Source organism: Triticum aestivum, chromosome 5A (genome assembly GCF_018294505.1).
Source record: "Triticum aestivum cultivar Chinese Spring chromosome 5A, IWGSC CS RefSeq v2.1, whole genome shotgun sequence".
NCBI classification, from domain to species: domain Eukaryota; kingdom Viridiplantae; phylum Streptophyta; class Magnoliopsida; order Poales; family Poaceae; genus Triticum; species Triticum aestivum.
In genome coordinates this window covers 623,308,669-623,334,257 of record NC_057806.1, presented here as the reverse complement: position 1 = coordinate 623,334,257, position 25,589 = coordinate 623,308,669, and the positions used below count along the sequence as shown (strand labels likewise).

General features: G+C 42.6%; 1 long non-coding RNA gene across 2 annotated transcripts; it reads left to right on the top strand.

Annotated features, from left to right (window-relative positions):
* The first annotated feature begins 365 nt into the window (after nt 1-365).
* On the top strand, nt 366-25,199 carry LOC123105409 (uncharacterized). Of its 2 annotated transcripts, XR_006450826.1 has the most exons (6): nt 366-644; nt 1,295-1,556; nt 3,667-3,750; nt 22,917-23,086; nt 23,789-23,885; nt 24,115-25,199. It is a non-coding gene; the product is annotated as an uncharacterized lncRNA (long non-coding RNA). The 2 variants fall into 2 exon arrangements; XR_006450825.1 differs by having other exon boundaries at nt 22,917-25,199.
* The last annotated feature ends 390 nt before the right edge of the window (nt 25,200-25,589 follow it).

Sequence of the window (25,589 nt, the reverse complement as noted above, 5' to 3'; positions counted from 1 at the left end):
TTTTTATATACATGATCAATTTGTTTTCATCATTTTCTAATAAATGGTCAAAAAAAATTCTGTACAAATTTACCATTTTCCAAATGCTTGCTTAACATTTTGAAACACTTGTAATATAAACAAAATTAAACAAAAAACAAAAAACGTGAAAAAAACCAAAACAGAAAACGAGGCTATTGTTTTCCTCGCGCCTGGGCTGGGCCAACTCGCGGCACCCAAACTTCAGCGAGACAACGTCCTCCAACAAAGCGGATTCCAAAGCCCGTAGCTGCCCGCCTGTGCCTTGACATATGGCCCAACAAAGCCCAATCCCACATCCAGAAGAAGAGGCGTCGGTCGGATTCCTCCTTCCCCACGGACTTCCCCGCGCCCCCGCCGCCTCTTCGATTCCCAATCCCCACTTTCCCGTCTCCTCCACGGACCCCCCGAAAATCCCAAATTGCCGGCGGAACCCTAGCTCCGGTGCTACTGCCAGATCAGGACACCTCCTCCGGCAGAATCGGCAGCGGCTCCTTCCCGGCGCCACACCTCGGAGGCCTGCGCTGCTCGGCGCTTCCTCCCCCCTCGCGTCCTTCCTCCGGCTTTCAGGATTTGCGCCGCTCGGGTCCGAGGGCTCTGGAGCGTCCTCTTACCTTTGTGCACATGTATGATTTTGCCCTTGGTAGCAGTAGTCTCTGTTCTTGGCCCTTTCTGTCGTTGATGTATGTCATGCGCCGCTCTGGTTAGGATCGAATCAGAGACCCGGCCTGACAATGTAGGTATGCACCCCTGATGCTATTGCAGCTGACCTCCCTAAAAGAAGTTTGGTCCTTATGCAATGCAATTCATTGACGAACACAAGTAGGCCCGCAGACTAGCTTCCGATCTTTATTGATTCTGATTCCTGTACCAACTACTATTCTATGCAATTAGCAATTACAGTATTTAGATATCAATGGACCATAAAAAATTCAGGAAAAAAAATTCTTATAGGCTGCTGACTCTTCAATCCTTGCTAGATTGTCTGTCATGTAATTAGCTGATAACTTGTGACACATGTTCTTTTCATAGATCAGATACATTAGCCTGGCTTCTGGTTATCAATAGAAGCATGAAAAAGTTCCCTAAGCACATTACTGATAATATCCAAAACAATAACATCATGTTAGTGGCCGGCTATGTCTAAATACCATATTTAGTCCAAGTACTATTGCTTGTTTACCAGAGTGGGTTTTCTCTCTGGTAATATTTCCAATTCTTTGTTATTTAGATGCTACATGTTATAGTCTCAGGTTTATATTATTGTCCATTGTAGGTCTTATCCGTTCATGTGCAAAGCAGGATGATGACGCCATCAACGGGTGCCAGACACGGAATCTTCCACCCTCCTTTGCCAGTGTTGTGTCATGCTCGCCCATGCCATCAACTTGTGCCAGACACAGACTCCACATCAGCTTGTGCCAGACACGGACCACCCTCCTTTGCCACATAATAGTCATCGAGCGCTCTATGGAAGCATCCAATCTCGCTGTTCTACCAACTTCACCGGAACACCGACCACCGGTGCTCCACCTCAGGTACGCTGGATCACATGCAAGCTAAATGCGGCTCTGTTGTTTTAAAAAAGACATGATTTTTAGCTTCCATCGTTAATACCTTGCCATGTACGGACAGTCTGCAGAGTTTGCAAAGAAAAAGGGGAAACCTATAATAATGAGTGATGACTATGGTATTATATCCATGTAACTACCAGAATTAAATAGGCGTGTAGTATAGAGAGGGACATATCAAGTTTACTATGAACTCAAACAGGACAGGTTTGACAAACAACACACTTCAGGCTCTTTAATTGATTATTATTTTAGGGAGTAAAGATGCACACCTGCCTTTCTTGCGCTGTGCTGGGTGTATATAATTTCATTCTGATCACCTTTTGGGTTGGTGTGCTAGATTGCTGCCCTAACATGTTGTCGATTATATCTAATCAGTATACACTATGTTTCTGTGTTATGCTAATGGATTGGAATGAACATAAATTAACCGAGTATATTTACATGACCTTATACTATGCTTTTCGGCTAGGTTGTTTTCAACTGGAGACAAATCAGTGTTATTGTCATGCATGGAAGAAGCGCTCGACCTTATTACTAATGAACATGTAAACAATTGTGTTGCCTTCCTAGTTCAATCATGGATTTTAAGCATACTACAAACGACATGTTGGCGAGTGTGGCAGGTTTTACCTAACTCAAAACATGGCCAGTACTGAATTTCTAGCCTTCACGTTGCCAGTATATCCCATCTAAATTTCTGAAGTTTATGGACAGTACAACTAATTTAGCAGCTGTTGCTAGTGAAACATTGGGTAGAGCAAATTAAGTGATGTTGTACTGAAAACAGTAGGTTCAATTGGTTTTTGTGCAGCAGGAGGGGAGAAATTATATTACCTTCATACTAAATTCTTATCTTAGATTTGTCTAGATACGGATGTGTGTAACACTAAAACGTGTCTAGATATATCCGTATCTAGACAAATCTAAGACAAGTAATTCGAGACGGAGGGAGTGTATGGTACATGCCAACCTGGTCATTTTATGCGATTTGTTGGACGACATTATGTATTTGGTTGTTAAATAGTTCTGTATCAGCAGATCCCTCTGTGGGTTCTGCAGGTGTATTGCTAATAGGTGTGTGGCTGGATGATTTTGATAGATGATGTATTTGTGGGGTCTGGTGCTCAATATAATTGTGTGCTGGTAACAAGGATAAAAGAGAAATTCTCCTGAGTCACATTTAATGTGTATGACCCTACTCAGCGTGAGCTTAACAGTTAGTGTATTTGTGGTACTTACCTTGCTTGCCATATGTTCATATGGCTTCTTGGTTAAATGTACAAGGTATACTTGCTGTGATATGTCTTAGCACTTCTATAAGGTGACACAAGGTATCCCGATTGTAGTTATATTCATTCAGTTTAACAACAATGGTTGATATAGTGATAAAATTCCATTATTGTATATAGCATCAGGATTTTTAAAGAACTTAAACCTCTTTTCTCGACCAGAATTTCAAATCATAGACGATGGGTGTTGAACTGCTAGAATATTTATGTCCTCGTTGCAAAGCATATGCATATGTGCTAGTTTATTTATTCCAAAAGAGAATCATGCTTTTTTGAAGGAGACTAGCTTCTATAGACTTGCATATGTTTGTAACGTTTCCTTTTGCTACCTTGTCAAAGTGCAAATTCCAGTTTTTGTGTGTGCCAATCCATTTATAAGCTGCTGTATGCTACAGTTTCGAACGAAATACGACAAATGTTGTGGTAATGAATCCTTGTTATTATTTACTGAATTTTTTGCCCTCCATCGCGCAGTTCAAAGGTTGGCAGATGCTTAATATTATGCTTTGGCCTGTATTTCTTATTGCAGACCATGCTGTAGAGACACACAAACCGCTACTGCTGCTTTTGCTTTGTGACATTTTCAGATCCACAGTTAGTTTAAGTCTAACTTGCTCCTGTGGTTAGGCCATATACCCAATAGATATTCAAATCTTCTATGTGCTGCATAGTAGATGCACTCTCAAGCACAATCTTGGTGGTTGCACAGTGTCTAGTTACAATTCTTTGTAAGGTCATTTGTAAAACAGGCAAGTGTAACTCCCTTTTCCCCTCGTTTCCTACAGATAGATCCGCTTATGGATTTAAGTTTTCATTCACCAACTTCAAATACTCAATTACCCGGAGATGAGGATCATTCTGCAGCTCATGTGAGTTCACTCTATAAGTATGATACAACATGCATGCATATTTGTTCGACACCTCATCATTAATATCTTCCTTTTGAAATCGCAAACATAGCTATTTATTTCAGTTACAATTACTTCTATAAGTTTTTGTCGAAGTTCGAAAGATTTTTGTATTTTCCATCATGTAATGCACGCCCTAGGTTGGAACAGAGATTGCCTTCTGGAGGATGGTGATAAGTTAAGGCATACCGTTGTATTTACGTATGATAGTATAGAGTACAGACATGGGCCTAGATATCTAGTCAAACCTACATACGATTTCTAAATTGATATAATTATAACTATAATCCTACATCAGAAGAATCGACAACATGTGGACTAGTAGTGTAGTGAAGAGGATGAGGAGGAATCATCGGCAAGCCTTAAGGGACAAGTGAGGTGAGGTAGCCCGAGGTAACAAACAAGGTGGTGTAGCGGGAAGACACACTGGGATGGGTGGAAGAGGGCAATACATGAGTGATATGTGCATCGAGGAAATTGAGTAAAGAAATATTGTTAATGTGGGAGGCCAAAGGAGATGATGGACCTGGATAGAAAGGACGAGACTCATGAAAAGTCACATTCCGAGAAATGCGTATCCGACTACTGATAGGATCCCAACACTAATAGCCCTTGTGCTCATCACTAGACTCTAAGAAGACACGTTCAGTAGGCTAAGCAGTCAGTTTGGGGCGTTCACAAAGGTAAGAACACTGCAAACGTAATAGAACAAAATAAGTGTCACGAGAACAACCAAAAAGACGCTCGAGAGGAATCTCACCCTGCAGAGTAGAGGAATGGTGAATGTTGAGATAGGTCGAAGCAGAAATAACCTCAACCCAAAAGTGAGGTGGAAGAGAGGCGACGACCATCAACGCACCATCCACCTTCGTCTTAACCTGCTAGATCCACTTACAAGTGATGTCGGAGGAAGAGAAATGAGATCCCACGAGTTGATGCGGGCAAGAGCATCAATCTTCGACGCCATCACACAATGCCATTTAGGATGAATAACAACGTCACGATAAGAAGTCGTCTCGGTAAGAGCGACGCAATAACAATATCAGTCAGTATGCAGGTCAGTATGGAGAAACGGGTGAGCTCGGAAGCCATAAGTAGTCTAAGCTAGAGGTAGTGCGGTGCCAACAGAAGAAGGCATAGTAGTCGAGGAAGATGGCTCATGAGAAGAATCCACAACACGCGGCCGATCAGTTTAGTGAAGTCGAGGATCATGATGAGAAGATGGAACATAAAAAGACGAAGTGCCAAGAGTGCCTCTACTAGCGACTGTGAGGGAAGTACCATCGGCAATAAAAACATGAACAAGAGAATCTAGAGGTGGAATGGAGGGCAAAATAGAATTATCATAAGTTGTATGAAAAGGCGCCTGAGAGATCCATGAAGGTGTGCCTGATATTGTAAAAAGATATTGTAAAAAGTGGTCTCTCGCACCACTAGAGGAAGTAGGAAAACTTGCAAAGCCTATCGATGGAGAACCAAAATAAGCAGCTAGCAGACACCTACGTCTGTGTAATCAATTTCCCGCGTAGCCAGGGGCTCAACCAAAGAGGTCGATGAAGAAGCATCATGTGATGAAGAACCAGAAACAGTCTTTTAGAAGTGATTGGGTATCCTTACTGTTTTTTTCATTTCTTTTTTTTGTACGTTTCTCTATATCTTTGTTTTGTTTTTCTTCTGGTTTCTTCCTGTTCGTTTTTTCATTCCTTTTCTTAAATCTTTTGAACATTTCTCAAACTTGTGAACAAATTTCAATTCGTGAACGTTTATTAAATCCACAAACATTTTTTGAAATTGCTAAAAAGTTGATTTCCCAAACGTTCTTCAAATTCATGATTTTTTTAACCTTTTCCTATTTGTAAATATTTTTGAATATGTGAACATTTTTTGTATAAATGAACAGTTTTTGAATTTGCGAATCGATTTTAGAATCTGTGAACATTTTTTGAATTAGTCGCCAACATTTTTCAAATTCCTGGGCATTTTGAATTTGTGAACATTTTTGGAAAACCGTGTGAACATTTTTTGAATTCGTGAGCATTTTCTTAGAATCTGCAAACATTTTTTTAATTTGATGCAAACATTTTATGAATTCATGAACTTTTTTTGAATAGATGGACATTTTTCAAATAAACATCTTTTTAAATTCTTAAATATTTTTGAATTCACAAACTTTTTTGAATACGTGAACATTTTTGGTATCCCCAAACTTTTTTTGAATCTAATCTGTGCACATATTTTGATTTCGCCATGAACATTTTTTGAATTTGTCAATATTTTTTGGATTCACAAACTTATATTGAATTTGTGAATATTTTTTGAATTTGCAAACATATTTTTTGAATTTGTGAACATTTAATGAATTCGCAAAGACCTCTTTCAAATTTGCCTTTCATGTTAGTAGATTCTGTTGTGATGCATAAAGAATGACGTTCAACGCTATGTTTAGTGTATGTGTCAAATTAGTATTTGAAAGCAGGGGTTAAAAGTTTGCCAAAAAAGGAGATTATCATTTGGCGTTGATAGACTATGACTATATCTCACTCAGTCCTGTTTGCATCAAAAGCGTGTCCCACTTTGTAGAAGAATACACCAACCATTTTGATAGTGGGCGGAACTCATCTCAACGATTTTGTTTAGGCCTCATTCCCCTAATACGCTAGTTATTGTCTCCTTTCCTATATTTTTGTTAGTCTCACTCACAAACACATTGATCCGCGAGTGGGAATGCCAGCAGCCATGGCGACATTGTCCCCTCCATGAGAGAATGAAGGCTTTAGCAACATTGTGTGAGAGGCATGAAGGCTCTAGCGACATCGTGTGAGAGGCATCGACGCTGGTGAGTTTGCCACCATCCTAGCCACAACGACGATGCCGCAAAGCATATAGTGGATGGTAGAGGTGCACTTGAACAGGGGCACTGTACTCTGTTTCTTCTTTCGGGCGAGTGGCAGCTAGGTAGATAAGTCTCCCGACAAGATGAAGGTAACACATCGGATCAGACAAAGTGTCACCATCGGTAGCACGGAGGTGAACATTGAGCTCCGTAGGAGTGGCAACAGTGCGCTCAGCAGTAAGAGCGACACAAGTAAGAATATCTTGGATTACTTTTCTTGAGCAAAAAGAGACTGCAATCCCAAGAAAGTAGCGAAGAGAGCCAATATCAGACATAAAAAACTGCTCACTAAGACGTGCCTTCACAAAACCAACGACAACCACTACAGAGGCAAAGCACTCAAACCAAGTGCTAGGGCTTGCTTAGAACTCCATAGAGAGCGAGGAAGAAGACGTAGCATGTTGTCAGGAAAAGAATACCCAAGTGGCGGTTGCATGTAAACCCTCTCACGCAGCTCACTAAGACGTGCCTTCACAAAACCAACGACAACCACTACAAAGGCAAAACACTCAAACCAGGTGCTAGGGCTTGCTTAGAACTCCATAGAGAGCGAGGAAGAAGACGTAGCATGTCGTCAGGAAAAGAATACCCAAGTGGCGGTTGCATGTAAACCCTCTCACGCAGCCCACCATTAACAAAGGCATTCTTAGCATCGAGCCGGGCCACAACAAAAAGTGTGTGAATAGTGATCATATGGTCCACAGAAGAAAAAAGTCTTATCGGAATCAAGACCATGCTCCTGCTGAAAGCCACGAGACACTAGGTGAGCTTTGTAACGCTCAATAGAACCATCCGAGCGAGTCTTAACCTTGTAGACCCCTTATAAGTGATGGGATGAAGACGAGGAGGAAGAGAAACAAAATCCCACATGTCGGTGCGCTCAAGGGCATCAACCTCCTCTGCCATTGCAACGTACTGGGATGAACAACATCATGATAAGAAGCCGACTCAAGAACAGTAGCGCTAGCGCTTGGAAGATCAAGGCGGTCAACAAGTGGAAGGCGAAAGGGCACGCAAGCCATAAGTAGGCTGAGACGGGGAAGATGGCATATCAGTAGACACATCTATAACACATGAATGACATGTATAAAGTGTTGTAAAGATGAAAGAATACGAGCAGGAATCATCTGGGCAATCTCAGGTGATTGTGACAAGGAAGTCATCGGTGATGAAGGTGTTGAAATATGTGACAAGCGAGGTGTGGAAATCATAGGAGATGATGTTGGATTTGCAATAATTGAAGAGGTATGAGCAATATGATGAATGGATAAGGGCTCAACAGGAGTGATAGGAGTGTCGGGAAAAGTCAGGAAAGAGATATCCTCCATTGAAAAGGTTAAGGAAGATGAACGTGAGTAGAACGAACGAGACTCATCAAGTCACATCTCGAGAAATAGGCATCAGACGACGAACATGATCACAATAGAGAGATCCCTTATGCTCATCGCTGTATCCTATGACAACACACTCAACTGGCTGAACAGTCAGTTTGGTGCCTTCACGAGGGGCAAGGACATAGCAAACACAACCAAATAATTGAAGCACCGATAATCAAGAAATGATCACACTTGAAAAAAGGCAACAAAGGCGGAGAGATTGGCGGTAGTGGCAGTAGATGGATTTGGTCTAGCATCCTACGTGCGTGTGCACTCTTCTTTCCCCGTTAATCTGGCTTGGTGTTCTTGTCCTGTTTGCGGGTTTTGTGTCACGCACTTGATTAAGCATCCCACGTTCTCCTACTGTGCGCCCTTGCCTTGACGATAGGTAGCGCCGTGTTCTCGGGCATGTCCCGTGGGTAAAATCCAGGTATGCGCCGATTGTTCGAGCTCCTGCTCACCATTGGTGGTGCTTGAGCGTGCGGTTATGGTGTCACCCAGCAAGGGAACACGGGATGTGGGATCAAGACAGTACACATAGCAACCCGCCACTAGGCAAAGGATGCCCATCTGGACTTATACAGGGAGCGAAGGTGGACACAAAGCTGGATGTTGAGCACCATAGGAGTCTAAACAGTGCGCTCATCAATAAGAGCAGCACGAGTAAGATCCTGGATATACTTCTCTTAGAAAATAAAAAAGTCGGAGGTAGAAGAAACCTCAATCTCAAGGAAGTAGTGACGAGGACCAAGATCAGACATAAGAAACTATGATGAGCCTTCACAAAGGCAATGTACTTAAGAGTCGTCGCCAGTGATGATTGACATAGAAAAAGGACTGAGACTCATGAGAAGTCACATACCGAGAAATGCGCATTCGACTATCGATAGGATCCCAACACCAATATCCCTTCTGCTCATCATTAGACTCTAAGAAGACGAATTTAGCAGGCTGGGCAGTCAGTTTGGGGGCATTCACAAAGGTAAGAAGAACGTTGCAAACACAATATAACAAACGAAGCGTCGAGTAGTCACGAGAACAACCAAAAAGACGCCTGAGAGGAATCTCACCGTAGAGGAAGGGATGAATGTTGGTAAGATAGGTCGAAGTAGAAATAAACTCAACCTAAAAGTGTGGCCGAAGAGAGGCAATGACCATGAACGCACTAGCTTCTTAAGGTGACAATGCTTGCGCTCTGCAACACCATTCTGAGAATGAGCACCAGGACAAGACAACTGAGCCAGTGTGCCTTGCTTATTAAGGAATCTGCCAGCAAATGAGAGATATACTCACGAGCAGAATTTGCATGGAAGACACAAGTAGTAGGAGTGAAGAAAATTGCATATGAACCCTGGCGACAAACTTCTTACAGATAGATAAGACCTCACAACAAGAAAGTGTAAAATATATCCATGTGCGTCGAGACAAATTGTCTAAAGGTAGTATAGTAGAGATGGCCGACTTTCGAGGCAAAGGGAGTTGGGCCCCAAATATCAGAGTAGAGATTAAAGGGACGTTGAGGCACAATCTCGCTATAAGGATAATCTAATCGAACCTATTTACCAAGTCGACAAACTTGCCAGTCCAAAGACTCACTGCCAGTCTAAAGACACATCGCTAGACATAGATCCAACAAGACCACATCGAACCAAGGATGGGCGACGAGAGCCACACAAGTGAAACAAAATGATGATGCCACCTAGAAGCGCTAGATGAGGTATTAGATGCGGGGAGATTGGCGGCGATGGCAACAGAGTGAAGGTGAAGCCAGTTAAGATTGGAAGGACGCGAAGATAGTCTTGCTATGAGGATGAGCTAACTGAACTTGTTACCAAGTCAACAAACTTGATAGTCTAAAGACACATTGCCAAAGATAGATCCAAGACCATGTCGATTTTTTCCCCACATTCAGGGACTTTTTCAAATTTGTAAACTCTTTCCAAATTCATGACCTTTTTTTGTTCCAAATTCACGAACTTAACCAATTCATGTTTGAAAGTCATTGGAAGGGCACAAACTCACGAACTTCTTTCCTTCCAAATTCACGAGTTTCCAAATTCACGGTGGTGCTTGAGCATTTGGCTATTGTGGCGTCCATCAATGGAACACAGACGTGGTATCAAGGGCACAAAGCAACTCGTAGCCAGACAAAGGATGCCCAACCGGACTGGCAAGGAGCAGAGAGTGCATGGGAGGTGTGAGGAAAGAGGGCACTAGGAGGACAAAGACATTCTTGACATCAAGTTGTGAGACATACCAGCGGCGAACAAAAGCCACGACGAGAATCGTGCAAAGAGTGGTCATGTGGGCCATAGGAGCAATGTCTCATCGTGGACACGCCCATGTTTCTGCTGAAAGCCATAGGCCACAATATGAGATTTGTAACGCTTAAGAGGACCATCAGTCTTAACCTTGTAGACCCACTTACTTACAAGTGATGGGATGAGCATACGGAGGAAGGGGAATGAGATCCCATGTGATGGCGCGCTCAAGAGTAGCAATCTCCTCTGCCATCGCATGCTACCGTTCAGGATGAACAATGGCGTCACGATAAGAAGTCGTCTTGAGAAGAGCGGCGCAGAATAACTATGCATATTGGTCATACGTAGGTTGAGCGTGAAGCCATATGTAGGTTGAGCTGGAGGTGGTGAAGCCGTGGGTGATGATGGTGTGGGTCTACAACACTAGTACGGGAAGAAACAGTGGGATGGGTGGTGGACGAGGGCAATACACGAGTGATAGGTGTATCATGGATATTGAGTAAAGAAATATCTTCACCAAAAGTCACTTACTGAGAAATGCACATCCCACTATTGATAGCCCTTGTGCTCATAGCTGTAACCTAATAAGACACATTCAATAGACTTAGCAGTCAGTTTGGTGTGGTCGCATGTAGCAAGAAGAATGTAGCAAATGCAACGAAACAAGTGATAAAACGAAGATATCATAGAACAGAGAGGAGGTGACTAGCGGGTCGAAGCGGGACTACAGACAAACCGACTTAGAATTTGATGAGATATGAAATGTCCGGGCGAGTGACATCTAAATAGACAAGACAGTCAACAAGATGACAATAGTACATCCAACAAGATGACAATAGTACATCAGATCAGACAAAGCCTCATTGTTAGAAGTACAGAGGTGGATGTTGGGGGTCCATAGGAGTCTCAATAGTGCACTCATCAGCAAGAGCAACACAAGCAAGAATATCCTAGATATACTTATCTTCAAAAGAAAGAAGAAACCTCAATCTCAGGGAAGTAGTGAAGAAGACCAAGATCAGGCATAAGAAACTACTCGGTAAGACGAGCCTTCACAGAGGTAGTGTACTTAGAGTCGTCACGAAAGATGGATATAAATTGCAGATCATGAGCACTCGACAAAACCGACTGTACCACAGAGACGAAACACTGAAACCAGGCATGAGGAGTTTGCTTAAGGCCATAGACAGGGCGTCGAAGATAACAGACCATGCCATCAAGAACAGGATACCCAGGTGGAATCTACATGTAGGCCGTCTCATGCAACTCAATTAAGAAAGGCATTTTTGACATCAGCTCAGACAAACCAGTGGCAAATAGAAGCCACAACAAGGAAGTGTGCGAGTAGTGGTCATTTGGGGCATAGGATCAAATGTCTCATCATAGTCACGACCATGTCCTGCGACCCCACTACGAGCTCTGTAATGCTCAAGAGAACCATCAACGTCTTAATGCTCAAGAGAACCATCAACGTCTTAACCTTGCAGACTCACTTACAAGTGATGGGATGAGCACGAGGAGCAAGGGAAATGAAATCTCACGTGTTGAGAGAAATTGTCTATAAAGGTAGTAGTAGTGATGACCTCCTATTGAGGCAAAACGAGCCGGATCCCAAATATCAGAGTGAACAAGATTGAAAGGACGCTGAGACATAGTCCCACTATGAGGATAAGCTAACTGGAGCTATTTACCAAGTCGACAAACCTCATAGTCTAAAGACACACCTTCAGTCTAAAGACACATCGCTAGAGATAGATCCAAGAAGACAACATCGAACTATGGGAGACGAGATCCACACAAGTGACCAAAACGATGATGCCAGAAAGAGCTGGTAGCCGAGGTAATAGAGGCGGAGAGGTTGGCGTCGACGGTAGCCGAGGGAAGGTGAAGCTAGTCAAGCTCCTAGAGGCACAACATTGAGGGACAACACTAAGTAGTGTACCCGTGTGATGACCCTAATACTAACCCACTCGGCTCCCGGCCAAACGTCTGATTTTTTTTCATATTCATGAATTTTTTTCAAATTTGCATTTTTTTTCCAAATTCATGACCTTTTTTCCAAATTCACGAACTTCCAGAATTTGTGCGTGAACATTTTTTGAGTTCTTGAACCTTTTCAGCTCTATGATTTTTTTCCAATTTGTGAGCATTTTCACCCCTTTCCCACGCCAAACCTTATTCAACGCTTAAGGCACCACGTTCTTTTTTGGTAGAAAGCGCCACACCTTGTTCGACCTTCGGCCTTGGCCCATTTACTTCGCACCGCACGCTTGTATTTTTCTTCTTCTCATGTTACAAATTTGGGAATCTTTTTGGGCCTTCTAGACTATGACGGGATATGAAATGTTCGGACAAATAGACAAGACTCCCAACAAGATGACATTAGTGTGTCAGATCAGAGAAAGCCTCACTGTTAGAAGCACAGAGGTGGACGCTGAGGTGTATAGGAGTCTGAACAGTGTGCTCATTAGTAAAAGAGTAGCAGGGGCAAGAATATCTTGGATATACTTCTCTTGGCAAAATTAAGAAGCCATCAGAGACAGAAGAAACCTTTATCCCAAGGAAGTAGTGAAGATGACCAATATTAGGCATAAGAAACTACTTGGTAAGATGGGCCTAAACAAAGGCAATGTAGTTAGAGTCGTCACGAGTGATGATCATGTCATCGACATATAGAAGATTCTGACCATGAGCAAAAAGGTGGATATAAATTGTAGATCATGAGCACTCGCCAAAAACCAACCGCAATCACCATCGAGATGAAACGCTCAAAGGCACGATAGGTTTGCAATTTTTGACATGGCGACAAAGACAACAGATCATGCCATCAGGAACAGGATACCCAGGTGGAGGCTACATGTAGACCGTCTCATGCAACTTACCATTAAGAACGACATTTTTGACATCAGTTGAGAGGAACCAGTGGTGAATAGAAGCCACAACGAGAAGTGTGCAAAGAGTGGTCATGTGGGGCATAGGAGCAAATGTCTCATCAGTCATGGCCATAGGGAGGAAGGGAAATGTGATCCCACGTGCCGGTGCGCTCAAGAGCAACAATCTCCTGTGACATCACATGCTGCCATTCAGGATGATCAACAATGTCACGATAAGAAGTCATCTTGAGAAGAGTGGCTCCGGAATAACCATAGTGGTCAATAGGCGGAAGCGGTCGAGCGCGGAAGCCATAAACGGGGTTAGCTTGAGGTGGTGCATGGCTATTGGAAGGAGACATAGTAGTCGGGGGAGATGGCTAATCAAAAGAACCATTATTAGTCTTAAGAGAACCATTACAGTCTTAACCTTCTAGACCCACTTAGAAGTGATGGGACGAGCACTGTGTTCCCACGTGTCGTGCGCTCAAGAGAAGCAATCTCCTATGCCATCGCATGTTGCCGTCCAGGATGGGTAACAATGTACGATAAGAAGTGGTCTTGAGAATAGCGACACCAGAATAACCATGGTGGTCATTAGGTAGAAGCGACCAAGCACGAAAGCCATAAATAGGGTGAGTTGGAGGTGGTCCATGGCCAACAGAAGGAGACATAATAGTCGAGAGAGATGGCTATTAAGACATGAAGAATCTTGAGGAGCTTCAGACCAAGGAGGAGGCACATTCAGACCACAATATGAGCCTATAACGCTCAAGAGAAACCATTAGTCTTAAACCTTGTAGACCCACTTGCAAGTGATGGGGCGGGCACGGGGAGGAAGGGAAATGTGATCCCACGTGCCGATGCACTCGAGAGCAGCAATCTCCTGTGTCATCGCATGCTGCCATTTAGGATGAGCAACAAAGTCATGATAAGAAGTTTCAAGAAGAGCGACTCCAGAGTAACCATAGTGGTCATTAGGCGGGGGCAGCAAAGCGCGGAAGCCATAAATAGGGTGAGCTGGAGGTGGTGCATGGCTAAGGTAAGGAGACATAGTAGTCGGGGGAGATGGCTAATCAAAAGGAGATATGAAGAATCTTGAGCTTCAGCCCTGAGCACAATTCTTAAGCACTTGCTCTAACTTTCTTGCTTCGGAGCATTGGTCTTGGATAGCTCAGTGAGCTCTTTCATCTGAGTGAGGATGGTGATCTAAGCTTCTTCATGGGAAAACCTTTTTGATGAAGCCCTCGAGCAAGAAGGTAGTAGATACATTTTCTTCATTAGAACGACACCAAAAGAATCCAGAACACACAGACGACCAGTGTAGTAAAGAAGAGGATGAGGGGGAATCACCGGGGAAGCCTCATGGGATGGGCAAGGTGAGGTAGCCTCAGGTAACGAACAAAGTGGGGAAGCCACAAGTCATGACGACGTGGGTCTACAATAGTAGTATGGGAAGACACGATGGGATGGGTGGACGAGGGTAATACACGAGTAATAGGTGTATCGAGGAAATTGAGGGAAGAAATATCTTCAATGGGGGAAGTAGAGCACGAGCGTGGATAGAAAGAACAACCAAAAATGTGCATCCGACTACCAATATAGCATCCCAACGTCAAGGGCCCTTGTGCTCATCGCTATAACCTGAGAAGACACATTCAATAGACAAAGTGGTTAGTTTGGTGCTTTCACTGGGGCAAGAAAAAGTAGCAAAAGCAATAAAAGAAAGGATAAATATCTAGACGACGATATCATAACATATGGAGGAGGTGACTCTAGTGGGTCGCAGTGGGAGCACAAACAAACTGACATAGAATGTGAAGGAATATGAAATGTCCGGACGAGTGACATCCAAATAGAGAAGACTCCCAGCAAGATGACGATAGCTCGGCAGATCAGAAAATGGCTCACCGTTAGAAGCACAGAGGTGGACGTTCAGGCCCATAGGAGTCTCAACAGTGCGCTCATCATTACGAGCATCACGAGCAAGAAGATCTTGGATATACTAATCTTGGAAAATAAAGAAGCCATTTGAGGTAGAAACCTCGATCCCAAGAAAGTAGCGAAGAGGACCTCGATCAGGCATAAGAAACTACTCAGTAAGACGAGCCTTCACAAAGGCAATGTACTTAGAGTCGTTGCAAGTGATGATTATGTAATCAACATATGAAAGAAGAGTCTGACACTGGGCTAAAAGGTGGACATAAAGCGCAGGATCATGAGTACTCGCCAAAAACAACAACAGTCGCTATTGAGACGAAACGCTCAAGCCATGCACAGGGTTTACTTAAGGCCATAGAGAAAGTGACAAAGACATTATATCATGCCATTAGGAACATAATACCCTAGTGTTGGCTACATTAAAACAGACATTCTTGACATCAAGCCGAGAGACAAATCAATGGCGAACATAAGCCATAGCGAGAAGTTTGCGAAGAGTGGTTATCTGGGCAATAGGAGCAAATGTCTCACCGTGGTTCCTGATGAAAGCCAAAGGTCACAATATGAGCTTTGTAACGTTCAAGAGAACCATCAAAGTCTTAACCTTGTAGAGGACGAGCACGGGGAGTAAGGGAATAGAGATCCCACATGCCGGTGCGCTCAACAGCAACAATCTCTGCCATCACATGCTGCCTTTCGGGATGAACAACTACTTCTTGATAAGAAGTCGTCTCAAGAAGAGCCGCGCTAGAATCTTATGTCTACTAATTGGAGGCACCATACGAGCCTTCATGTTAACCCTCGCGCAAGATCGAAAGTAGTGTCCGATAAGGCCAAAATTCATTGTTAGCCTTCGGATTAGCTAGCAAAAACGGGCACAACACACGGCTGTTCCTTCGTCTCACCTAAAGCCTCGAGGCCGCCATCAAAGCCATCTATTGACCCTCTCTTCTAATTTGATACGGCTCTCGACGCCTCATATCATTGCAGGTCATAAAGACGCTGCGCACCCAAAGTCTCTTATCGGTGCGCATATCTACTGCAGTTGCACTGTTTGCATTGACCAACCATCTCCCTTGCCATTGCCCGCATTGTCGGCTGATGCCTCTGGACAGGGACCGACGGACATCGAGGGAGCTACTTTAAGCTGCATCCCTGTGTTGTTGTGGCTACCTTCCTCTCTTCATTAGTGGAATGTTGCCTTCTAGTTGCTCCGTACTGCTAGAATAATGGCGAGGTTGAGACCCATGGTCGTGGGAGATGATACGATCAGTGGTGGCCTTGAAGGGTTGATTGGTGTAACTCTCTTCATACTCCATCTATGTCCCTTGCTCTTGCCGTGTGATGTGAGATCGGCAATCTTCTCTCTCTATGAGAATTTGCTGGGAGTTGCATGTCCTTAGATTCGTTCTACTCATGTTGATGCAAAAGAAACAATCAAGCTGTAGGGGTGCACATTGTTCATTTGTTGGACCAAATGCCGCAACAAAATCGGTCAAAGTCAAACGAAATTAGTCCTCCATGATGGCATCGACAAGAGTTGTGGTCTTCACCAAATTACTCACTCCAACTTGCATTAGGTTGTGTGCAGTTTGCTTCATCATCAACCATGTTATTTCCATTAACGTTAAGCTTAGAAAGGGCAACTTAGTCTGTAGTGCTTACTGTGGTAGTCAAGTATCTAGAGTACCATGTTCTGAAAACACATACGTGATGCTTCAAGTTATCCATACATTAAGATTACAACATAATAGCTATGCTCGGGCTTTGCGACAAAGATGCCAAATTGGCCTGTACTGGCTCATTATTATGCTGTAAGGGAATGCACTTTCGACAAATTGTTGTCTGTAGTACCCCTTTTTGTCAGTTAGCTTGCGACCATTAGGAATTGATTCTAACTTGCTAGGGGTTGGTCCTAGAGAATAACTTTTTTCTAGATTAGGTTACAATGTTAAAATGTATGTCGAGGCAACTCCTTGCAGCAAGGAAGAACGGAAAGCATGCTTCTATCTTCACCATCATCTTCTTCTCGTAATTGTTGGCTCTTTTCCATGGAAGTTCTGAAACAAAATGAGCAGGCCTAAAATCAAGGATCAATATGCAGGTTTTCCTTTGAAATCTTATTTGAGAAAAGAATTTCATAGAAGATAAGTAGAATACATCTAAACTTAATGTAAGGAGTCCCAAAACTAGCATAAAGAGTTAACAATTCCATTTTCTCCTGCTCCCTCCATCCCAAATTACTTATCTTAGATTTGCCTAGATACAAATAAATGTATCTAACACTAAAACGTAATTTGGGACGGAGGTAGTACTTATGTGATCCTCATCGGACCTCATGAAAGGCTCCAACTCATTTTTGTATTGAAAGTTAATAGGGGGGGTAGAAATGTCAATAGATGGGAATTACATAGGGAAAGGGTGTGTGTGTCAGGAGTCTAGTAATCTAAGGAAGAGAGAGTGATAGGGAAGTACAAACAGGGAGAGCAGGTAGGGCACTAACAAGCATTAGAGTAGCAACAAAGGATAGAATGAACTCAAGCCTCTGCTTTGCCCTATTGGCCAACATAGCAACCTTTTTAAATCTGGAAAGCCATGAGTTGTGTGATGGCACACCCTGAAAAAGTTTTGATTTTGTTCCTTCCAAATCCCCCAAGCAGCTACAACACAGACCTCCATAAACATCGGCGCCACATGAACCATATGCAATCTGCAACCGTTGTCAGGCCAAACAATACCCAAGGCATTCCAACACGAAACACTGAATGAGCATTTGAAGAAAAGGTGTGCCAGGCTTTCCTCCGGGGTGTTATGGCATAAGAGGCAGCTATAATCATCATTATCAATCTTGCAGTGCCTCCCGCGCAACATATTTCTTGTATTTTGACGACCAGGTAGAAGGAGCCAAAGAAACATCTTCCACTCCATAGTGCATGTGGTTCTCCATATCCAACAGAATGCATCATCCACCTGCACATCTCTAATACAATAGGTGTAGAATTTGCTGGTCTTAAACTCTTTCACCCATATTAGGCACTCAACCAAGTGTCAGTGACATCCGACGCACGATCAACCTAATGAGTTGCAAGTCTCTGACTTCCTCGCGAGCCTCAATGGACAAGGGTAGATAGGATGCGAGGCTATTGTTATGTCGTCAGAGATCCTTCCAAAAAATGTACCATTTTGTTATCCCCTACATCGACTTTTATCACACCCCTGTAGATATCCGACTACTGAAGGATATCCCTCCACCAGAAGGATCCACAGGTCAGAGGAGTGTGGGATCTTGTTAGTGTAATATGTAGACCAAATTAACTGCACCCACGGGATATCCTCACTACTATAGAAATTATGCAACTGTTTGAGCAACAAACCGTGATTTTGCACCTTGAAGTTTGTAACATAGAGTCCACCTCTGTCTTTTGGGCGACAAACCATGTCCCAGGTAGCGAGTGAGTTCCCCTTGACTCCATCCTCAGTTTTTACGCCATAGACGGTACCTACGTAGTTTATCAAGATGTTCAATGATCTCGGGGTGTACCTTCATTGAGCACATCGCATAGATGGCCAAAGATGTAAGCATGGAGTTAACCAGCGTAAGTTTTGAACCATAGTCAAGTAGGGAAGTAGCCGTGTGCAATCTTCTCTGAATAGAAGAAACTAGTAGCATAAGATCCATGACGGAAGGGGCGGTGGTGCCCAAAGGCAACCCTAGGTACGTAAACGACATTTCTCCCACCACACACTGAAAGATCCGGGCCAAAACAAATGTTTTCTGCATGATCCAAATTGATTGGCACCATAGTTGATTTATGAAAATTAATGCACAACCCAACATAAGTTGCATAGTCCGGCAGAATAAGTTTCATTTGCTCAGCTTGACGCTGGTAGGCCGACATGACCACCATGGTGTCATCGGCGTACTGAATCACCGGAGTCATTATTACAGGTTGGAATTGGGAGCTGAATTAGATTTCTGGCATGTGCATCGTTGATGGCTGATTGCAGAAGATCCGCAACTAGAACAAAGATCAACAACGACAAGGGTTCACCCTGTCTGACCCCATGCTTGCAGGAGAACTGTCGGCCTGCCAATCCATTGACAACTCAACCGAGCTTCCTAAAGAAAAGATACAACCAATCCATTGCAGTCACTTATCGTTGAAACACATGTTCCCCATGATTTGAATCATCGGTTCATGCTCGATCGTGTCGAATGCCTTGGCAAAATCCAACTTCAAGAGAAAGCAAGAACGATGTGACACCTGACACTTGTGGATGTATTTGAAAGCCCATGCCAAGTAGTGTTGGACGGACCTATCCTTGAAGAACCTGTACTGATTACGATGGTTGATACGAGGGATAAGTTTCTGCAGGCGGTTTGCTAGGAGTTTAGTGATCAACTTCTGACAACAGTTTAGAAGAGATCGGGCGATAATCATTTGTTGTCTGAGGCGACAGAACTTTGGGGTTAAGGTTACTCCAATCTGAATTCCCTTAACACATATCAATGCAAACCTTGTATAACTCCTCTTTGACGATGTGCCAACATGATTTTAAGAAGCAATCGTCAAAACCATCGGGCATGGGCGCACCGTCAGCCGACATGTCCCTCACAACCTGATCAATTACCTTACTTGTGAAAGGAACTGTTAGCTCCTCGAGGCCATCCACACGTTTGAGATAGACGACAGGTCAAACTTCATGTCCACAGGGTTAGATTGTCCAATTCTCTCTTTTTATAGGTTTGGAACAAGATCGCCTCTTTGCTTGGTAGCTGTAGAATGGAAGAACTTGGTATTAACACTACTGCCATGAAACCATCTGATCATGTACCTCTTTTTTCAATACTCTTGTTTATATTTTAGCTGGTTAGGAGTGCGTTTTGAGGATGAGACGGAAGTTACTTTCAAGTACCGAGAGCGAATGCTTATCCTCGATACCATTCAGCCGAGAGAGGGCCCAATCACAGTTATCAATGCAGTTGTTCAGATGAGAGATAGTTTTGTTTGACTGGCTTTACCTTCCCTCCGCTACGACGCTGCCAGTCTCTCCACCTCTGTTGCCTTGCCTACAAGCTCTTTTCAGTAGTGGCATCATCACCTTGGTCATCTGCGTGGCTCTCGTCTCTCATCCTTAGTTTGACGTGGCCTTCTTGGATCCGTCTTCGGCGGTGTGTCTTTAGACTGTTGGGGTTGTTGATGGCACATCTGTTGAGTGTGTCTCCTTAGTCTAATGATGAGCACAAGGACTATCATTGTTGTGATCATGTTGGTCGTCGGATACGTATTTCTTTGGATGTGACTTTTGATGAGTCTTCTTTCTACCCACGTCCATCTTCCTTGACCCTTTTAGTGGAGGATACCTTTTCCCTCACTTTCCCTGACACATCTATCACAACTGTTGAGCCCTTGCCCATTCGTCCTATTGCCCCTGCTTCTCTGACTATTGCAGATCCGATGTTGCCATCTCCCATGGTTTCCTCACCTCACTTGTCACAGGATTCTGCACCTTCATCTCCGATGACTTCTCTATCTCCATCAACTGAGTCCACCCCGGTGATTCCTTGTATTCTTCCATCGTTTCCTCCTTTTATACTCATCGTTCGTCTGTTGTGGATGTGTCTATTGATGTGCCATCTACTTCTGATGTGTCATCTTCCTCGTCTCAGTCTACTTATGGCTTGGGTCCTCCTTTGCTTCAACCTGTTCATTGCCTTGGTTTTCCAAGCGCCGACCCTGCTGTTCTTGAGTCGACTTCTTATCGTGAAGATGTTGTTCACTCTGAATGTCAGTTTGCAATGGTAGAGGAGCTTGATGCTCTTGGGCGCACCGGCCGGTGTGATCTTGTTTCTCTTCCTCCCCGTGTTCGTCCCATCACTTGTAAGCGGGTCTACAAGGTTAAGACTCGCTCTGATGGTTTTCTTAAGCGTTGCAAAACTCGTCTTGTGGCTTGTGGCTTTCAGCAGGAGCATGGTCGTGATTACGATGATACTTTTGCTCCTGTGGCCCATATGACCACTGTTCACACACTTGTCGTGGCCTCTGTTTTCCACTGGTTTGTGTCTCAGCTTGATGTTAAGACTGCCTTTCTTAATGGTGAGCTGCGTGAGGAGAGTCACCACCTGGTATTCTGTTCCTGATCATCCGTCTTCATCTCTCTCACTCTATGGCCTTAAATAAGCCCCTCACACCTATTTTGAGCGTTTTGCCTACTGCCACTGGTTTTTCAGTGTGTGCTCATGATCCGGCGCTGTTTGTCCACTTTTATATGTTGACACATGATCATCACTGGCAACGACCCTGAGTATATTGCCTTTGTGAATGCCTATCTTAGTGAACAGTTTCTTATGCCTGATCATGACTTCTATTTCTGATCATTAATTAGTGCAAGAACAAAAGCTCTGTTAGTTAGAACTTACATCAGTAGTTCTTGTAGGTCCAATTGTTGTTAACCCTAACTTTTAATAGTGATGCTAGCATTATTTATCTAATTTTAAATTTTGTTATTCAATCTGATTTTAGTACTTACCAGGGAGCCATAGTAACATACTATCCAACTTTATAACTTACTAAGAGGAATAGTGCCATATTCAGGTGCCTTTTTGCCGGCAAAGTGCTTTTTTGTATATAAATGAAGTAGCACATATTGTTTCCATCTGTTCTTTTCCAGTCTTTTGTGATGCCACTACCAACAAACTGTTTATTAAAAAACAGTAAAGCTGCCACTAACATCCTCCCACAACGATTTGACGTCCTCAGCCATTCAATTGCGCTCGCAGGGGTTCAGATCTGCTAGTCATCCCACTGAATTTCATTGCGTTGTTGGCATTTGTAGTCTTTTTTTGTGAGCTCGCAAAACCTTTGTGAGTCGTTATATTGAGAGGAAAGAGTATGGTTTACAGGATGTGGCCCCTGTTACAGCACCGAACAACGCCCAAGTCCCCTGCGCCCCTTCTCTTGCTTGAGCACAACGCGGCAGCGGCAGCTTGGTCTCAAATACCGCTCCCAAGTCCCCTGTTTGTTTATAGGGCCGTAGTATGCCTGGCCAAGGTGGAATTTAGTACGTGCTCCCTGCTATGCCCTACAAGAGGTTCTTCCTACTGAATTGAATCTGGGAATCCACCCTGGGAAGCAACATCCATCTTCTGATCTTTGTCTTGCCTCCAGTGCAATTTCAATTTGTCGAGTACTGCTCTCGACAAATTACTAGAATGGTGAATGAAATACTTGGAGGTAGGCTACCAATTTGGTAAGAATATAGATGTCATGATCTGCCTAGAGCTATTTTACTGCACTTAGATTTGATAAGCCGTTTTTAGGCCATACTGCAGCCTAAACGTGCTCCTGCTTGCTGTTGCTAAACAGTTTATATTTCCAGATGGAATATGATTTAGCCCTGTTTTAGCCAGCTTGGGGCTGCTTGAGTGGATGCACACTAAATCTTAAAAGAAGAGAAAGTGAATAATTGAATATGATGGCAGGTGTTGAACTCAGGTTTACACATTGGTGTGCATGATTTGTCAAACAAACATATTATAGCCCTCATGGATGCTACTGTTTGCAAAGTTAGAATGGAACGATGCAAAGAGATTCATGATGTAGAAGAACTTACAAGGGTGAACCGCTTCCATTGGAATTTGACGAAATTCCCAACCACATAGGTCACACAAAGTTTAAGCCTCCATGGTATTAAAAATGCCATGTTTGCCAGTCCTCTATTTAGAGGTGCTTTGGTCTCATATTTCTTATGTAATTATGGTATGACAAAAAAATTATCATTTCAGGTCCTTATCAAACGTGCTTCTCCTTTAAACGATAGCTTGGTCTCCGTGCATGCTATCCGATTATCCGAAGCAAAACTAATCCTTTGCACCCCAGCGATGGATAAAGACGTGGAGCCGGGTCTGTTTTCCTGGGGACAACCAATCCTTGAGGAGGCCGAAAGATTTGAGGGGTAAGTTAATTTGTTAAGCATCTGAGCAAACAAAGTTCTTATTTTCTAATGCCAATTTACAAGACGTGGTTGTAATTTCAGTTTTTTAGCTTCATCCTGAAGTCGTACATACATGTATAAGCCTTCAAGCATGGCAAAAATTTGATGTGTCAGTGAAATTTCGGTTCAGTTTGCCATAAACAATTAATTCTACAAGTTTCCTAATATAAAGTTGCACTACATAGTTTGATTCTGTTATCGATTCGATTTTAGTTTATTCTTCCTGAAGTTTACGTGCGAGTTTCTGCCATATTTTCACAGCGGGGAGAAGCCTTGAGAGTATACATGACTTATTTGTGAATCTGGACGTTACGACTGGTCATATCCAGTATAGTTGTTGAACAAATATTCTAAGCATCCCACTGGCAAAGCATCCTAGCTGCATTTTTCGTTCATCATTATGAATAGAGCAGTATAGCTGGGCTAACTGAGGTGAGCCGAATTTCGTTAACATTAACAATTACCCAAGAAGAAGCAACAGCTTAGCCCTTCTCAGCTAACTTTACCTTTGGTTCTCCATCAGTTAAATGGTATGATTACAAAATTTACAACACTAATTACAATCTGTTCAATTAGTTCATGTGCCAATGCTCCATTCTGTTTTTCATATCGCAAATGTGTAAGTCATATCTCTGCCTATACGTGATACATATGTACTTTCAGAAGTCGCACACAACGTGTGATCATTTCCACCGTCCAAATGAATTGTTATATTCAATAAATTTGAGGCTGCCTTGAAGCCTCCACCAAGAGTAAAAAGGTAAAAAGTCCCACATTACTTCAGAGGTTCATAGACCTTCAGTCAACATGCATATTTGTCTACTGTTATTTAGCTCCGAGGTAGATTTCCATTTCTTGGAGGTTCGAATGAATCAGACATTTCAATTATCATCTTATTTTATATTGTGGTGCAGTATATAACTCTAGATGATGACAACAGTAAAAATAATTTGTTTGTGTTGTTGAAGATCAGCTTGATTTTTTGACAGGCGCAATTTTGGACTTAATCGGCAGAAGCAATTGTATTGACCTGCTACTTGATTACTTAATTAACTAGGTTCAGATAGGTGAATTTCTTGTTTACCAATAAGGACAATTCATGTTTTTATGTATGTACCAAGCTGGGATTGCTATATATTATTTGTGTTGTCCAACATACTACACATTTCTTCAACCTTGCTTTGCGAGAGGTATCATTTACTTATTGATATGTTTGAAAAGTTTTTTTCTGTAGTTGTTTCCGGCATAATCTTCTACAAGTGAAATCATATTGTTCTGTTAATTAATATTTTCGTTTGATTATGAGGATTGAGGCGTGATTTTCATGATCCAGGACTCCAATTTGATGTTTGTGTTGATCCGTCCTCTTATTTCTACCTAGGTAAGCTAGATGACTGCTAGCACTAAATTTACATTAGATCATTTTTTCTTATGTCGACATATATAGCTAATCTCAGTTGCCCTATGTTTTTTTGCTGCCATGGTAGGCCAAATTTTAATTTTAGGTTGTATTGTGCTATGGTTTTCATTGTCCTCAGCTAATGGGGTGGTTTGCAATAGTGGCATGTTCAGTTTCCACCATATAACTAAACTATATTAATATACATCGGAATGAATTTACCACTGTTTCATTACCAGCTCTTTCTCTGTGTATCAACTCTATTGGATCCTACCAAATCTTTGTAAATCAGGCAATCGAACATGAAAGGATAAACTTCAGGATTTACCGAGGGAGAGAGTACCATCCAAATTTTGTTGCCACGATAGGCCAAATTGTATTGTACTACAGATTTTCATCTTCCTGTTCATTGTCCACTGTATAACTGAAGTATATTCATGTATAGCCGTGTAATTTTACAACTGTTTGTTACTAGCTCTTTATATGTTCACTCTATCGGATTCCTCAAGATCTATGTAAATCAAGGAATCCAGTATGAAACAGTAAAATTCATGATTGACCAAGGGAAAAGAGTGGTGTACGATAACGAGGCATGTGCAGAAACAACAAAGAACCAAGGTAGCACACACTTGCACTTTGGATTTGAATTTTCAATGGTTCGACATGTACTACCATTCAGATTATCCAGTTAGTACGGTGCATTTAATTATGCAGCACAACACAAACCCTTGCAATATTAATGTAAGTTAACGAGTTTCATGTTTAGCAACATAGATCCATGTTATATTGTTTAGGTAACAATGATTGTTCTTCTGATCAACAAGTCTACCAGTTGCTTTCTTATTTGATCCATGTTATATTGTTTAGGTAACAATGACAATTTTTACTTGAACTTTTCTTTACAGTGAGAATAAGGCTTATGCTGCCGTCATATTTTCTCATTGCTGTTGCAAGCTATCCCCATGTATGAACCGACAATATCTATAGAAAAAATACATGAAAAAGGGACGTAGATTTTTTTCCAGATTTATGGTTGAAGAGGAAAAAGAAGAAAACATGGATTCA